Source organism: Magnolia sinica, chromosome 9 (assembly GCF_029962835.1).
Source record: "Magnolia sinica isolate HGM2019 chromosome 9, MsV1, whole genome shotgun sequence".
NCBI lineage: Eukaryota > Viridiplantae > Streptophyta > Magnoliopsida > Magnoliales > Magnoliaceae > Magnolia > Magnolia sinica.
In genome coordinates this window covers 39,418,979-39,428,360 of record NC_080581.1, presented here as the reverse complement: position 1 = coordinate 39,428,360, position 9,382 = coordinate 39,418,979, and positions in this window count along the sequence as shown.

Genomic DNA, 9,382 nt, shown 5'->3' with positions numbered 1-9,382 from the left:
AGTGTACATGTCCGAGGCGTTTATGCCATAATTTGGTCTCATCGGTATGGACCCTGTAACACGATAGATTAGATGAGCTTCAATCACAAACAATATAGCATTTTTCAGAAGTTCTGCGACCAGTTAATATTACAGAACCATTTTTATTTAGAATTTCACACCCTTGATTAGTGAATTTTACACTATGATTATTATCGCATATTTGAGAGATGCTTAGTAAATTATGTTTTAACCCTTCAACATATAAAATATTCTCAAATAGATGGAGGTTAAAAAGCTGAACCGTACCTTGGCCAATAATTCTAGAGTTGTTACCATCACCGAATGTGACTAAACCATCAGTCATGTCTTTAAGATTGGTGAACAGACCTTCGTCACCTGTCATGTGTTTGGAGCATCCACTGTCTAAGTACCACCTTGAATGGCTCGAAGCTTTGAAAGTGGTGTGGACAACCAAACACGTAACCTTAGGGACCCATTTCATTACAGTTTTGGGTTTAGGAGTATAGTTGGTCTTCTTATGTTTGTAGTTGTTATAAGACCGACTTACTGAGTTAGATTTTAAGAGCTCCTTAAGTAAATCAATAATTTTCTCAGCTAAAGGATTACGATTCTGATTTTTATAGTTGATATGGTTGCTTTTAGGTTTTAAGGTTTGAAAAGTCTTAGCATTTTTAGAATAATTTTGATTCAGACTTTTCCTTTTTGAGTTAGAAAACTCTTCTTTCACAAATTTATGTAAAGTATTCTTATGTTTGAGAAGAATACTTTTGTTGTAACCCAATCTAAATCGATCACCACATTTTCTAGATCCGGATAAGTGTTTTTCTTTTCATTAGGTTTTTGCAAATCAATCCTCTTTTTACTTTTGAAAATCTTATAAAACTTTTTAGCTAAAAGGGCCATATCATCTTCAAAATTTTCTAAATCAGAATTATTACTATTTTCTTGAGAAATACTTTTAGAAGATTTAAGGGCAATGGATTTACCTTTAAGAGCTTTAAATTTTAACTCATAGGCCTATAAGGAACCAACTAATTCTTCTACCCTTATATTATTCGTATCACGAAGTTCCTGAATCGCAATCACCTTTAAATTGAACTATTCAAGCAGTAATTGTAGTATCTTTGCACAGACTTTACTTTCTGGGATTCTATCACCGAGACCCTACACAAAGTTGACAATGTCATTCAATCTTGTATAGAAGTCCATGAAAGTTTCACTTTCTTCCATACGTATTTCCTCAAATTTGGTTGTGAGGATTTGGACTTTACAATTGTTGTTTCCTCATGTGTCATTTCCAAAATATCCCAGGCTTGTTTTGCAGTATCACACGATATAATTCTCTTGAATTCATCCGGTGATAGTGCGCAAGCAATAGCATTTAGAACCTTTGCATTAGCACTACTTTCACTTTTCTGAAGACTGGTCCAAGTAAAATAAGGTGTTACTTTTATAGTTACAGATCCATCGGTACTAGTCACTTCAGTGGTAGGAGAGGTCCAATTGGTCACTATGGCTTGCCACACACTCTCATCCATGGATTTTAAGAAAATCCTCATTCTGGCTTTCCAATAGGCATAATTGGAGCCATTAAATGGTGGAGGCCTAGTGACTGGAAGGCTATCAAAATTTGATATCTCAAAAAGCTCAGATCGATTAGCTCAGGAAATTAAACAAACAAAATAATTAAAGCGAGCTATTAGGCTTTGATACCACTTGAAAAGGTCAAGCTAAGAGTCCTAGGGGGGTGAATAGGACTATGCCAAATTAAAAATTAAATGTGAAATTTAAACAAATTTAAACAAAGATAGCACTTAAACAATCCCACAAAGCAGAAATGAATAACAACCTCAAATGTACAAGTATTGAGAGGTTGATACAAATGTTATTTTAAGGACAACCTTACACCAAAAACCAATGGCTTATGAAAGGACAACCTGATTCCTAGAACGGTTTATGTATCAAAATTCCAAACTGATACAGAGGAATAAAAAATAGCAAAGAAAATAACTAAGCTCTTACAACATTCCCACACTTGCATAAAAGGATTACAACATTCTCCACAAATGCTTTAAAAGAAAATTACAGCATTCACACAAATCCACAATCAATCAATCAATCAATCACCACAAGACTAGAAATTATAGTGGTTCGCTAGTGTATATACCAACTGTTTAGAAAAAAAAACCACACAACTACTCCACTCCCAATATCCTCACACAGTGGATATTGGTGTTCACTATGAAATAGGTTTTTCAAGGTTCACATAAAACCTTCACAATTGTGTCTTTCAAGTGGGCTTACACAATTCAAAAACTCCACACTCTGAGTTTTCTGGATTACCTCAGACAAACCAAAAAGAAAGAGATTTTTCTGGCATAATCTCAAAGAAACCAAAAGAACATATTTACTGAATTGTAAAATACTTATCTGGATATTCTCCTTTGATGCAGTCTAGTAGAACCAATTAGGAGTAGGAGTTCAACGTAGATGTTCAATGTCCACACTCACTTATGAAAAGGTTCTAAGTTCTAGATGATTTTTAGATTAAATCACTTTCGGCTAGCTTGATTTGATTTTGATTCTAAGAAATGGGAAAACTTCAATCCCTTCTTTAAAAAAGGTTGGAATGTAGAATGCAAAATCAAATGCAAAAAAGCTAATTAAAGAGAATATTAAATGAGCACTAAATAGCTTAAGAATATCACTAACTTATCTCTCAGAGTGGTGTCTTGATTTTTCTTGAATTGAATATCAAACTTTGAAAATCGTGCTTTATTTATAAGTGCAGAAATTGCTCATTCGACTAGCCCAGAGGTTAGCTCGACTGGTCGAAGGACCAACAAACTTTTAAAATTTTGGGCGCGATAAGATCAGGCCATTCCATGATTGGTCGAAGGGCCTACACGACCGATCGAGCCATGCCCACGACTGGTCGTGTGGAACCAATTTAGTTACTTGACTTTGAATCAAGCCTACTCAACTGGTCGAGCAGTCTCCAGGATTGGTCGAGGCAATAACAGAAAATTTAGAAAATTAGTAACAAACTTAAGACTGGTCGAAGAATTTCTTAGACTGGTCGAGCCAGTACTAGGACTAGTCAAACATAGTCTAAGACTAGTCAAGAAATAGTTTATACACTTATAAAGTGATCCAATTAAAGTATGCATTCAAAATGACCTAACCTATGATCAATCTAGGATCATTCATACCTTATAAGCGATGTTTGAACATTGAAACATCTTTTGCTTCGGTTGATAGTTGATCTTGATGAACATGAAGCTTGTTTGTTATCTTGACGTACATGAAGCTTGAATTTGAAACATTTTAAAGCTTGAACTTAAAATATCTTGAAGCTTGAGCTTGAGGTACTTCAATTGTATTTCACCTTGAGCTTTGAGTACCAAAGTAAAGACTATTGTCTTGACTTAGATGAAGCTTTGAAAGCATGAACTATCAGTTGATGTTGTACTTAAATTCTTATACTTGTGATGCTTGAATCTTGAAATGGAATACCTTATAATGGATCATCTTGAGCTTGAAGAAGAACTAAACAAGATACAAATTCCAAGAGGTTTTGGCACCACAAAATTTGACAATCATAGGAGCTAGGAAACATAGCACTTACGCTTTCGTCTTGCAATAGGTCTGTCTAACAATCCAAATGGATTTTCTAATCTAGGAAAATAGAAATTTTCTAGATTGAAAAATCTGAAAAATTCAGAAAAGAATTAGTGGTTCTTCAAATTTAGATTTGAGAGATGATTTTTATGTGGGGATGAAAATCTTTTGAGATCTAATGATTTAGATAAAAAACAAACAAGATTTGGATTCTAGATCTAAAGATTCTAGGAGAAAAGGAAGAAAATGGGGTTAAAGAAAACAATACCTTGAGAAAAGAGAGAAGGAGAAAGAAGTAGAGGATGAGAAATCGTTTACCTGGGCCTACGCCCTCTTCCAATCATTGGAAGTCGAAGATGAAATCATCAGAAGTAAAAAAGCTCTCTCTCTCTCTCTCTCTCTCTCTCTCTCTCTCTCTCTCTCTCTCTCTCTCTCTCTCTTCATAAACATAACATAACATGCTATAGGTTTAGAGCAACCCTTATAAATTCGTAATTACATGAAATTACCAAAATACCCCTATTAAAAAAAGTTAAAAAAAAAAGAAATTTGCACAAAATTGTGGGCAAACTGTCTCAAAACTTAAATAAATCAAATGTTCATAGACTAAATGCTAATTTAAGATGCTTGAGGGACCCCGATGATAGCGCCGTGAAGGTGGCATAATGAAGGTGGGCCGTGACGATCCAACTGTCCGATCACACCATCCTCGCAATCCAACGGTCCAAATGTCTCCTCTAAGCAACCTACACATGTCACAAATACATGTGTAAGGTCTTCAACCTCTAGAGACCTAACCTGTAGCCGTCATCTAACCATATTGACACGGGTAATGCATGTCTTCTGCGTTGATATACTTTGAATGGCCTGATGTCCGCATCAACTCACCTCGGCCGAGAAGATCTCGACTCCGGTGAGATAAAACTCTGGTGATGTTCTAAGAAATCTGGATCTAGTCGCTGCAACTCTGCTGCCGTTAACCATGTATAGTCGGATGATGATCTGTTCTTCCACTTCACCAAGTACCTCTGAAATCCACCTTCTCGAGTGGAAATAATTTGCTCATCCACAATTCCTTCAATTTCTTCTCTTTTCTCAAGCATAGTAGGCATAGGTAGTGTCGGTTGGGAAGAAAATTTAGAAATTGGCCAATGGTTAGGAACAAAATTAGTGTCTATGGGATGGCTTGAACAAGGCATTAGATCCTCCACATTGAATGTTGAACTAATCCTCATGCGAGGTGGAAGATCTATCACATACGCATTAGACCTAATCTTTTTCAGAATCTTAAATGTTCCAGTACTGCGTGCCTGTAACTTCTTAACGGTACTTTGTGGGAACCATTCTAGCCTTATCCTAACCATTACATAATCACCCTCATTAATTTTTTGAAATTTACGATGTAAGTCAGTTGAAATTTTGTATTGTTCATTACTAGCATTTATTCGCCTCCTAATCTCTGCATGCAATTCATGAATGTGATGGGAAAATGTAACGGCTGACTCGGAGGTCCTCTGGGTGACTGACATAGGTAACAAATCTATGGGTAGTCTAGGTTTGTAACCACTAACAATCTCGAATGGACTTATACCCGTAGACCTATTAACTGAACTGTTATATGCAAACTCAGCGACTGGCAGAACTAAGTCCCAAGTTTTAATGTGTTCACCCACCAAACATCGTAGTAGATTTTCGAGACTTCAATTCACAACCTTAGTTTGGCCATCAATTTGAGGATGGTAGGCAGATGAGAACTGGAGTCTTGTACCCATCATATGCCATAATGTCTTCCAAAAATAACTAGTAAACTGGACATCCCTATCAGACACTATGGTCTTAGGCAAACCATGTAATCGAACTACCCCCTCAAAGAAAATCTTAGCTATGTTGGACACATCTGAGGTTTTAGAATAAGGGAGAAAGTGAGCCATTTTTGAGAAATGGTCCACGACCACAAAAATGAAATCGTGATTTTTAATTGTCTTGGGAAGTCCAAGCACGAAATCATACTAATGTCTTTCCACAGTGCATGTGGCACTAGCAAAGGCGTGTACAATCCAGTATTTTGCTTCTTCTGTTTTGCTAGTTGACATGTTCGACACTGCCTTAAAATTTTGGCTACGTCTCGTTTGAGACTTGGCCAATAAAATCAATCCTCCACTAGGGCGATGGTCTTATCTCGACCAAAATGGTCAGCAATTCCTCCAGCATGAAGCTCCCAAACAAGGAAATCCCGGAGGGAGGTGTGGGGAGTACAAAGTCGGTCTCCTTTGAAAAAGAAACCATCTTTCAACACGAACTCACCTAAACTATGCTGGACACCTAAGAGTGACACGTATGTTCCCCCAAAATCTGGACACATGGGATACTCGTCTTTCAATTGCTCAAACCCGACAACTTCTATACTCAAGGAGTTGAGCAATGTCACTCCCCTACTAAGGCCATCGGCTGGTTTGTTCTCGATCCCAGCTTTATGTTTTAAGACAAATGAATATTCTTGAAGAAACGCTACCACTTGGCATGCCTTGGGTTAAGCTTCTTTTAGTAATTCAAATACCTCAAAGCTTCGTGATTAGAAAACAAAATAAATTCTTGCGGTAGAAGATAATGATGCCAATGATGTAGCAATTGCATTACCGCATAAAATTCTTTGTCATAGGTGGAATACTTTTGTTTTGCCTCGTTTAGTTACTCATTGAAATAGGCAACTGGATGAACCTCTTATCTTAGTACTCCTCCTATACGTACGCCTAAAGCATCATACGCTACTTCAAAGACTTTAGAAAAATCTGGAAGACACATGACAGGAGCCTCTATTATCTTGCCCTTAAAATCATTGAATGCCTTAGCAGTGGCCTTAGACCATATGAACTCCCCCTTTGTAATGCAATTGGTAACAGGAGCCATAATAGTGTAAATCCTCGAATGAACCGATGATAAAATGTAGCTAAGCCATGAAAGCTTCTCACATCATATATGTTCCGCGGTTCAGGCTAGTCAAATATGGCCTTGACTTTTTCTGGATCTGCTCACATCCCTACAGAGGACACGATGAACCCTAAGAAGACAACCCTACCAGACAGGAATGAACATTTCTTAAGGTTTGCACATAACCTCTCCGCCCTCAAGACACTACAGACTTGCCTCAAGTGGTTGAGATGCATTCTTTAGTGGTACTATATATAAATATATCATCAAAATAAACCACTAAGAACTTCTCCATAAAGGGTCTCAAAACCTGGGTCATCACACGCATAAAAGTACTGGGTGCATTAGTCAAGCAAAAGGGCATGACCAACCACTCGTACAACCCATCCTTCGTCTTGAAGGCTGTCTTCCACTCATCTCCTGAGTGTATGCGTATTTGGTGATACCCGCTCTTGAGGTATATCTTGGAAAAAATGGTGGATCTGGCCATCATGTCTAACATATCATCAAGCCTCGGTATTGAAAACTGATAATTGATCGTGATCTTATTAATGACCCTACTATCCACACAATCCACCATGTACCATCTTTCTTAGGTTAATAGCACTAGTACGGCACATGGACTCATGCTCTCATGAATGAAACCCTTTCGCCGGAGATCATTTACCTGCCTATGCAACTCTGCATGCTCTGTAAGGTTCATCCTGTAATGAGGAAGGTTCGGTAAAGTAGACCCCGAGACGAGATTAATGGCATGCTGGATGTTCCGCATAGGTGGAAGCTCATCCGGTAAATCCTCAAGGAATACATCACTGTACTTCTTAAGAACCGAAGTCACCTCAGGGGGTAACTCTACATGAACCTCGAGTGTAACTTCCGTAGCCATTAGGGTGTACACTGTCGAATCATCCTCTATATCTTTCACAAACTCTTTCGCATTTATGATATGTAGAGACTTCGGAATAGATTTCATCACATCCTTCCTTAACTCACTCGTTTTCACATCCCTAGCCTCGTTCGTGTGGCTCTTGGGTGGCAACGGATTAATCTTGATTTTCTTGCCCTCATGCGTGAATGTACACACATTCGAGCGACCAAAAATTGCGACATCTCTATTGTATAACCACGGCCTCCCTTGAATGATGTAACCTACATCCATAGGTAAAACATCAAACCACAACATGCCTTTATATAAACTGATTTAGATGGAGACTAACTACTGCTGGGACACAGCCATAGAAGACGTGTCAACCCAAGAAATCTTGTAGGGTTGAGGGTGAGGGATGGGCTTCAAACCCAAATGAGTGACTGTGCTAGCTGAGACCACGTTGGTGGAACTACCACTATCTATGATGACTTTGCAATATTTGTCACCACTCTTGATAAACGTGTAGAAAATTATGCTTCTGCGCCAATCATCACTCTCTTTGCCCTGCGCTAAAGCATATCTAACTATAAATAGTGGTGCAATCTCTAGTTCTTCCTCTTTATAATCACTAATACCAATCTCTGGGTGATATTCCTCAACTTCATAATTACTCACGTCATCCGCATTGTCATTTGACTCGTTTATGACTAAGGCTTTCCCGCGAGTCTTTACCGTGCACTGATATGCGAAATGACCTTTATCTTCGCACTCATAACATCTTAAGTGACTACCACTGCCAGGATTGGCACCAAGGACACCTTTGCCCTTATCATCCTTAGGCTTAAGCGGTGCACTAGCCTACGCCCTAGGCTGACTTCCAATGTTAGGTTTGGTTCCCTGAAAACCAGATCAAACAATAGAGTCTCGGGACTCAAAGCGCCTCGAGACAGGGGACTTTAGGTAAAGCTCTAACTCCTTTACAACTTGGTAAGCCTGATCCAAGTCACTCACTGCATGGGTCATAAGCTCATGTTGTAAATCAATGCGAAGACCCACCTTGAAACTCGCCAGCGTCACTAAGGGATCCTCCTGAATATCACACCACATCATATAATCCTCAAATTTTGTGATGTAATCTGCAACTGACATAGATCCTTGGCGTAATACTTGCCACTGATCTATGAGCTTTTGACGGTAAGAAAGAGGAAGATATTTTTCTTTTAAGAGCTCCTTCGTCTCTACCCAATGTGCGACTGGGACACCTCCTGATCTCTCGATCCTACACTCCGTATTTGTCCAAAACAATTTAGCTTGACCCACAAGCTACATTTTCGCAAACCGCACTTGTCGATTCTCAGACATCTTATATCATTCGAAATAATGGTCCATATCCGCTAACCAATCAAGAAATGCTTTTAAGTCAAGACGCCTATCAAAACTAGGAGCATCTACTTTAACTCTCTTTAAGACCCTCTCATTGACATCATAACAGTCTTGATACTCGAAAACGGGTTGCGGATTTCGCGCCTCTCCATGTCCTATCCTTTGGCCACGTACTCCACGACCTCTACCACAATTTTCTACCCGTTCCTCAACTACTCCCCCTACGTGAGACTGTTCATCCCCTCTAATGTCGAAGATTTCTCTTGGGGTCGCTTCTATCTGATCCATATGGGTATTCATGTTCCTAGATTGTGCCTCAATGGCGGCCAAACGTTGGTTGATCATGTTCATCATCTTAGTCAACTGTTCCATATTTAAAATCGGGTATAGATCAAATCCTCTACTAGTCCGAGTGGGCATACATAATAAGACTCAACTTAGGAGATTGTTTTGACACAAGACTATGGACACCGATGATCCTAACCTTTAGAATGATGCAAATGTGGAAAATTTTAAATCTAGACTTTTTTAAAAACAAAAAATGCAAATCTGAAAATTTTAGATTTAGACTCTATATGC